An 8,236-nucleotide genomic window follows, 5' to 3' on the forward strand; every position below is an offset into this window, starting at 1 on the left:
CCGGCTACCACCCTCTTCTTTTCGTAAAAATCATCAGTTCAACAAACCTCCCTTCAACTGCAACTTTAATCCTGAAAACAATCATTCCCGTTTCTCCAAAAACACTCACCCACCATCGCAACCTCAGAACACTCAACCCAAAGAGGCACCGAAGCCCACCAATTCAACTGACTCCGGTACCTCTTAAGAAGATAAAAGTGATGTTCTAATCTGTCACTAGTGCAACAAGGAGAACCACTTTACCAAAGACTGCAAAGCTAATGTGGTGAAAGATAGACCATTCTATCTTAGAATGGCTCAAGAATTGGAGGAAAAGGAGAAAGCATGGGCATATGTAGCCCATGTGAAAAGGGACCATCAGTTTGGTCATCCGGAGACACTACTAGAAAACAGACCTTTAATGACGCGCTTTTTACGACACGCACTTATTAATGATACGCAAAAGGACGTGCCCTTAAAATAGTGTCATCTCTCTAAAAAATTTAAGGATTCACGTCACGCATTATTGCGTGCCCTTAATTTAGTGTCTCAAGAAAAAAAATTAAAAACACGGAGGGCACTTTATCTTAAATGCGCGTCGTCTGTACCTGTCGCTTTATAATTTTAATGAAACGCGCTTTTAGTAGAAAAGGGGGGAAACGAAATCCCTAAAATTTTGAAAACCCGCCTCATTTTTTCTATCTTCTATTTCTCTCTCTCTCTCTCTCTCATCTCTTTCAAGCCCTAAGCCCTAAACAGCCTCCACCAACATCTGAATGAGCCCTCACCAGTTACCTCTACGCCACCATCAAGCTCTTGCTCCGCCTATGGAGGTGTTGGCGCTGCTGGTGGTTGTCCTTCAGCTTCAGTGACACCTCTTCACGATTATAGTCCGTAGCAGCTCGTCTTCCCCTCTCTCTCTCTCTAGCTCTCTCTCTCTCTCTCTCTCTCTCTCTCTCTCTCTCTTTCTCTCTCTCTCTCTCTCTCTCTCTCTCTATCTCCCTTCTCTTTCAAGCCCTAAGCCCTAAACAGCCTCCACCAGCATCTGAACGAGCCCTCGCCAGTTATCTCTACTCCACCATCAAGCTCTTGCTCCGCCTATGGAGGTGCTGGCGCTGCTGGTGGTTGTCCTTCAGCTTTAGCCACGCCTCTTCACGATTATAGTCCGTAGATAATGATTTATGTTTGTGAAGAAACAACGGTTTTTACAACCGCGATGGCGGAGAAGTTGTATTCGTGTCTGACAAGACTGGTGGCAGCGGTAGCTATCCTCCAACCCATCTCTCCTCTCCGCCACCGTCGCTGACCTACGCGCTGCCTGTAAGAGTTCAAGAGGTTTCGATGATTTGCTTCCTGGCTTTGGAAGCAGCGGTTCTCCATCTAGTAGCAGGTACTGTGTTATGATTTAACTCTCTGCCACCATCGTGTTCCTCCCTCTTATACCTTTTACTATCTTTTATCTTTTATGTTGTGTATCTGTTATTGATTCTCCCCTATATAATATAACCACCATCTATAGGAGTTTATTCTCAAAGAAAATCTGCCAAAGTCAACTCCTATAACCCGTATTAGTCAAGGTCATGAGACAAGTTCATTTAAATCTAACTTTGCTTCTTGGTCAGTAGCTTCAACAGCTTCTGCTCTTGAGGAAACTAGAGGAAAAGTAGCAGGTAGATTCATTCTATATCTTATATATATTTTTGTTACATGGGACATGGGTGTTTGAGTTTTCTAGGGCTATTTTTGACTTTTTCTAAAACTTACCCTAAGTTCTACTCTTGTTCTAATGACTAGCTCTGCTGAAGCAACAAGGTGCTTTTGCCAAGGGTCAGACAAAAACGGCTCCTGTAGAGGAGGAAGTTCCACATTTGCTTGGAGAAAATGGAAAAATTGAGGTTTCAGATCATAAACTTGTTGCTACATTTAGATTTAATGTAGAAAGATAAAATAATTGTGGGCTCTTTAGGTATGGCGTATTGATGGTGAAGAAAAGACGGAATTACCCAAGGAGGATATTGGAAAATTTTACAGTGGAGATTGCTATATTTGTCTTTACTCCTACCATTCTGATGAAAAGAAAGAAGATCACTACCTGTGCTGTTGGATTGGGAAGGATAGCATCCAGGTAAACTAAAACCGTATTATTTCTTTTCTTTTCTTTTTTTAAGAAAAAAAATCTTTAATTGTGTATTTGGGATGAAGACTTGTTATGTTGTCTGATCACAGGAGGACTAAAAAACAGCTGTTCAACAAACTACTTCAATGTTCAACTCTATGAAATGCAAACCTGTTCAGGTACCATAAATATAATAGCTTTTTTTACTTGTTGCACTGCTGATTATATATAAATTTAATTTTGAAATATTAGTATCTTATCGTAGGGTCGAATGCATCAAGGAAAAGAAGCACCACAATTTGTTGCTATCTTTCATCCTATGGTTGTTCTCAAGGTACTCTCTTCCACTTGTAGTAGTTGTAAAAGATATAGCTCTAGAAGAAGGCTGTTAACTATGGTAAATATTTGGTTTTACTTTTACTAGGGTGGATTGAGCTCTGGTTATAAAAACTACATTGTAGAGAAAGGACTGCATGATGAGACCTACAGTCCAGATACTGCTGCACTGATTGAAATATTAGGAACTTCAGTTCATAATAATAAAGCTCAACAAGTAGAGAGGGTATGGAAACCAGAGTACACCTGAACAGCAGCAATTAGCAACAAAAGTTGTTGAACTTTTGAAGGTATGCTTTTTAAATTATTGGTCTTACATCTTTATTTACTTTTATACCCCTTTCTAGTCCTTGATAATTTATTCAACTCTTTTTTCTTATATCTTTAGTCTGGAGTACCTGTAAAATTCTCTAGAGAAGTAAAAGAGAGCTTAGCTTTCTGGCTTGCACTTGGTGGAAAACAAAGCTACTCAAGTAGAAAAGTAACACAGGAAATCATCTGTGAACCTCACTTGTTTGAAGTAATAAGCAATAAAGGTTTCAAAACCATAAACCATCATCCATCTTTCACATGTCCATTTTTGCTGATTATATCCACCAACTGTTTTTATCATCTTATTTTCCTCTATAGGAAAGTTAGAGATTTAAGAAGTTCACAGCTTTGAACAAGATGACTTGTTTCCAGAGGATATCTTGATATTAGATACACATGCTGAGGTCATCGTTTGGGTTGGTCATTTAGCACAGTCAACGGAAAAACAAAACACTTTTGAAACTGGCAAGGTACATATAATAATAATAATAATAATTATACAAATGCAAAATTATACGTTGTATTGGTTGGTATGTTTTTTAAAAAGTTGATTTCAGAAATATGTAGAGCTGGCTGCATCTATGGATTCCTTGTCCCCATCTGTCATATTATACAGAGTAACAGAGGGAAACGAACCTTGCTTCTTCACAACATATTTCTCATGGGATCCTGCAAAAACAACTGTATGTATACATATGTATTAATAATTAATAATTAATTTGTATCTCATTTTTCTCTTTCTCAATGGAACCAGGCTCACGGAAATGCATTCCACAAGAAGGCTGTGCAACTCTTCGGCTTAGGCTGTGTAGCAGAGGTATTTCTTATATAAAAAGTTTTTTTTTGGATTAATTTTTTTTAAGTGGCCCCTATCATATTATTTTATTACAACAAAGCCAAGATGTTAAGCCCCCGGGAAATAAACTTAGTGGGGCCACCCAAAGAGCATCAGCCATGGCAGCTTTAACCTCTGCTTTTTCAAAATCAACTACTGCTCCTAAAACTCCTCAACATGGACCACCTCCAAGAATGCTAGCTCGTGGGTCCCAGAGAGCGGCGGCAATAGCCGCCTTATACTTTATATACTCTTGAACCATGTAATTTACTTTTTACCCTCAGTAGCAACATAGTTGCTATTTCTTTAAACTTGATTTTGAATGTGTGTTTTTGTCATCAGTGATCCTCACTGGTTCTCCAGATTGTTCTATTCTTGCAATTGATATTGAAACAGGATCTCCAGTTAGTTATGGATGGATGTTCATACAATTAGGTATTATTTTCAATATTCATACAGTTACTTATGGATGGATGTTCCAGGTATTATTTTCAATATTCATACAATTAGGGATGTTCATACTTGAGGTATTGTATCACTTTTAATGAAGTTTGAAATGCATATAGTAAAAGATTAGGTCGATTTACCTTTTTTTTTTTTTTTTGTTTTTTTAGGAAATCAAGGAAAATGGCACCACCATATAGAGTGATGCTACACAATGACAACTACAACAAGAGGGAATATTTTGTGCAAGTGTTGATGAAGGTAATACCTGGAATGACAGTTGACAATGCAGTTAATATCATGCTCTTGACCTGGACACCACTCTAAATTGTAACTTACTCTAAATTTTATATGTAAATTTTATTTTATCTTTTGAAGGGAAATTTACTGAATATTGATTGGTTGATGCAGTTAACTAGAATTGGTCGAGATGCAGTTTTATATGTTGAGTCGCTCATTGAGTCAATCATGGGAGGATTGGAAGGGCTAATCAACATTCTTGATTCTGAAGGAGGTTTCGGCTCTTTGGAGACACATGTTCTTACTATTTTATCAATTTCCTTAAAAAGTTACCAAATTCATGTATTAAATTTGATAAAGCTAACTTAATTGCTTTTTTTAAATCCTAGCTTCTACCAGAAGTCACCTGAAACTACAAATGGCTTTTGATGGGCAGGAAAGATATATGAAGGTATGATCTATATTGTAATTCAGATTCTATAACTTTTATTATGTAATCTCTTAAGTCTTAATACCCATTATTCCTTATGCATGTAGAGATCTTGGGAGCCAAGTAATAAAGCTGATCTTCACTTTGTCTACAAAGATGTTGAAAGAGTAGCAACTCAATGGGATGATATTTAAAGAAAACTCGGGAACTTACCTCCCAAACCCTCTACCTTCAAACCCGATCCCTTCACTCCTGTAGAAGACGAAGATTCCAAACTTAAAACCAAATCTCGGATCGATAACAAGACAGAAGAACTCAAAGATTTAGAAGATGATCTTGATGGTAGTTGTTTCCTCGAAGAATACAAGTACCTTCAACTCCCTTAATCCTAATATCATTTTATGAGGGTATTAAATTTCATGTGATATTCTCATGGTTTCATTTTCTTTTGTGCTCTTGAAGCAGAAAGAAGTTAGCAGAGCTGAAGCAAACAATGGAAGTTTGAACTCGGAAAGTTCGGGCAGCTATGGTGGCCCGGGCAGCATCTATTTCAATATTGATTGTGTGAAAGTCATCTACTAAAGCAAGGTTAGTGTAAGAGTTAATGATGAGAACATTGTTCCAAGACCTTTAGTGAGTTATGATGATGTCCCTTAATAGCAATGTAGTATTAGGTTATATAGTTACCGATGATTATTTGTATTTGACATTTTATGCAATGAATTATCTTACTTATTTATTGTATTTTATTTTGTATCTTGTATGACATTAATTTTTGTGCAATGGATTGTATTTTTTGTATATGGTGTTTTATTTCTATTATGAGAAATTAAATGCAAATTTAATTTAAAAATTAATAAATATATAAATTTATTTTTTTAAACATTTAAATTTACAATACGCAAAAATGTGTGCCATCTTCATTTATGACATGGCCTTTCTTGACAGGGGCTTTCTTGATATGCATTGCGTGTCATTAACACGCGCGTCGTAAGGTTATGACACGCGAACGCGTGTCGTCTTCCTTGATGACAGGGTCTTCCTTGATACGCATTGCGTGTCGTAAACGCGCGTCGTAATTGCGCGTCGTAAATGAGCGTCGTAAAAGCGCGTCGTCTCTCTTTATGACAAGGCCTTCCTTAACGCGCGTTTGCGCGTCGTCTGAGCCTTTTACGACGCGCAATGAGCGTCGTAAAAGGCTATTTTTCTAGTAGTGAGATGAGGATGAAGACATCAGCAACGTCAAAGGAAAAGGCAAGATTTACATCCTGGCAACTACGGACGAGGATGGGTCTACAAAGCTGGAAAATAACTACTGCTACATGGCAAAGAATGGGACTTTAAGCATCGTTGAATAGGGAAAACTTATGATTCAAACTCTAAATTATAGCATGCATAACTATCAACCCTTCATAGACAATCTTAATGACACATGTGTTGCCGTCCTTATAGACTATAACAAAGCTCTACAGGAGAAGAACATAGCATCCCAAGAGATGTTTCATGTAAAAGGATGACTGGATGACAAAAGACTCGAAGTAGCTATGTTAGAAAAGGACTTAGTGGTAGAGAAAGATGCAAGAATGTTGAGTGGAACACAGTTAGAAATAACTTTAAACCAAAGAGATTTAGGTCAGGGTTAAATTGTACGTTTAAATATTTTAATATAAAAACTCTTTAATGAAAGTGAAACTGTTGAGAACCTTGTAAATAATGGAACCGTGGAGAACACATACAATTGGGGTTGGTCTAACGGGTACTCTACCTCAAAGGACTCATCACCCCGATTTAACAAGGACCGTCCCTATGTCCCTCCTGACCGAGAATTCCATTTCCTAGTCAGTGACAAAACCTTTTCCAAAGACATTAGAGGTTACTTCGGTAGACTTCATAATCTGAGTAACAATTGTGTCATTGAGGAAATTATGCCTAAATTTTTGGGTCACTCAAGTGATCAAACTCCTATCCGTGACAAAATCTATCCCAATTCTCAGACTTCAGACCACAGCGTCTCTCACGGCAGTCATGAGCCACATTCTGTCCATCTGCCTATCATCAAGTGTCCAACAAAAGTCTCAACTCAGACTTACTTTGCGGTAGTCCAATCTTCCTTACCGCAGACCATAGTCAAGAGCACTATGACCATTTAGCCAATTCATCATGAAATACCCATAGAAAAATTTGAAGTGGGTCAATGCTCCCAAAACACTGAATCCTCTAGTTCGGATGACTCAAGTCCTCATTTTTAAAAAATGATCAAAGTGTTGCAGGAAACTGCAGCTGAACATCAATGATTGCGGTTCTCCAAAAGCCGAGGTTGAAAAGGCTTTCAAAGAGGAAATTCGATCTCGTGAAATCTAAGAGTCCAGAAAAGGTTGTTTTCTCAAATTACTTTTCAAAAAATTCTTTAATCAAGAAAACAAACAAAAGGGAATCTACAGTTTCTAAAACCATTTCAAAAACATCAGACACAACCCAAAAGAAAGTAAAGTCTTTTTGAAGCAATGGTTTTGAAATCTATTCCCCAGATGACCCAAAATGGAAGGGGATTTTACCAACCCCGACACTTTTAAAATCACATCAAAGTCTTAAGAAATCACTTTCCTAGATATCTACACGTGCTCCCACTCCTACAAAACATGTTTTTTGAAATCCCAACAGCACCACGGTCAGAGTTCACTTCTCTCAAATTGGTCTTCACCCAAGTCGCTGACCAAGCAAAGTGTTAGGGTAAATGAAAAAATTTCTGCATATAAATTTAGTTGTCAAAAAGGAACATCTCATGTCCGTTAAAAATACATAACTTCTTCATTTGATGTCCGTTTTTTTCAGTCTTTTTACAGTTGTACTACTATTGTTGAGATCTTCAATTCTCGTTTAGGTTGCGTTGGTTAAAAGTCGTCCGATCTCTATTACGAGTTTTTAGCTGTCTACTGCTATGTCGGAAACTTCGAAAAATCATAACTTCCTCATACGAAGTACGATTTGGGCGTTCTTTTTGTGTACATTTACGGTTTAATGATATCTACAACTTTAATTTAGATACCTAAGGCCAAAAAGTATTTTATTGGAATTTCATATTGTATGCTTAATTGTGTTTTACCGGTATTGTTGCGGATCTTCGATTGGTCATAACTTTTTCGTTATAACTCATATTTTAGTGTTCTTTATATTTTTAGAAACCTTGTTACGATATCTACCACTTAGTACATCCCAATTATGGTTACCGAACAACTTTATTTTTGACCTAATTTTTGCTGTTATTATAGTTTGCATTCAAACGGAGTTACAATTCAACAAGGCTTCTTATATCTTGTTAATATTTATTTAGTAATGTTGTTGTTATGTTTTCATTTGAGTTGTTCTTATAATTCCACAATTATTTATTTTTAGCTAACCAAAAGATCCATGAGAATAACTTTAAATCCGATCATAATCTCCATGGTTAAGTTCTTCTCTCAACACTTCTTCATTGTCGTGCTAATCTCAACCACAAGAGATTCATTGATAAATATGTTACTTTCTTGTTAAATGAGTAAGAGAA

The 8,236-nt window shown here is 37.0% G+C and overlaps 1 pseudogene; it reads left to right on the forward strand.

The window, feature by feature from the left end:
• The first annotated feature begins 1,195 nt into the window (after nt 1-1,195).
• Nucleotides 1,196-3,835, forward strand: LOC145029751 (villin-3-like; annotated as a pseudogene).
• The last annotated feature ends 4,401 nt before the right edge of the window (nt 3,836-8,236 follow it).

The sequence above is a fragment of the Lactuca saligna genome, chromosome 2 (assembly GCF_052625555.1).
Source record: "Lactuca saligna cultivar CGN05327 chromosome 2, ASM5262555v1, whole genome shotgun sequence".
Lineage (NCBI taxonomy): Eukaryota > Viridiplantae > Streptophyta > Magnoliopsida > Asterales > Asteraceae > Lactuca > Lactuca saligna.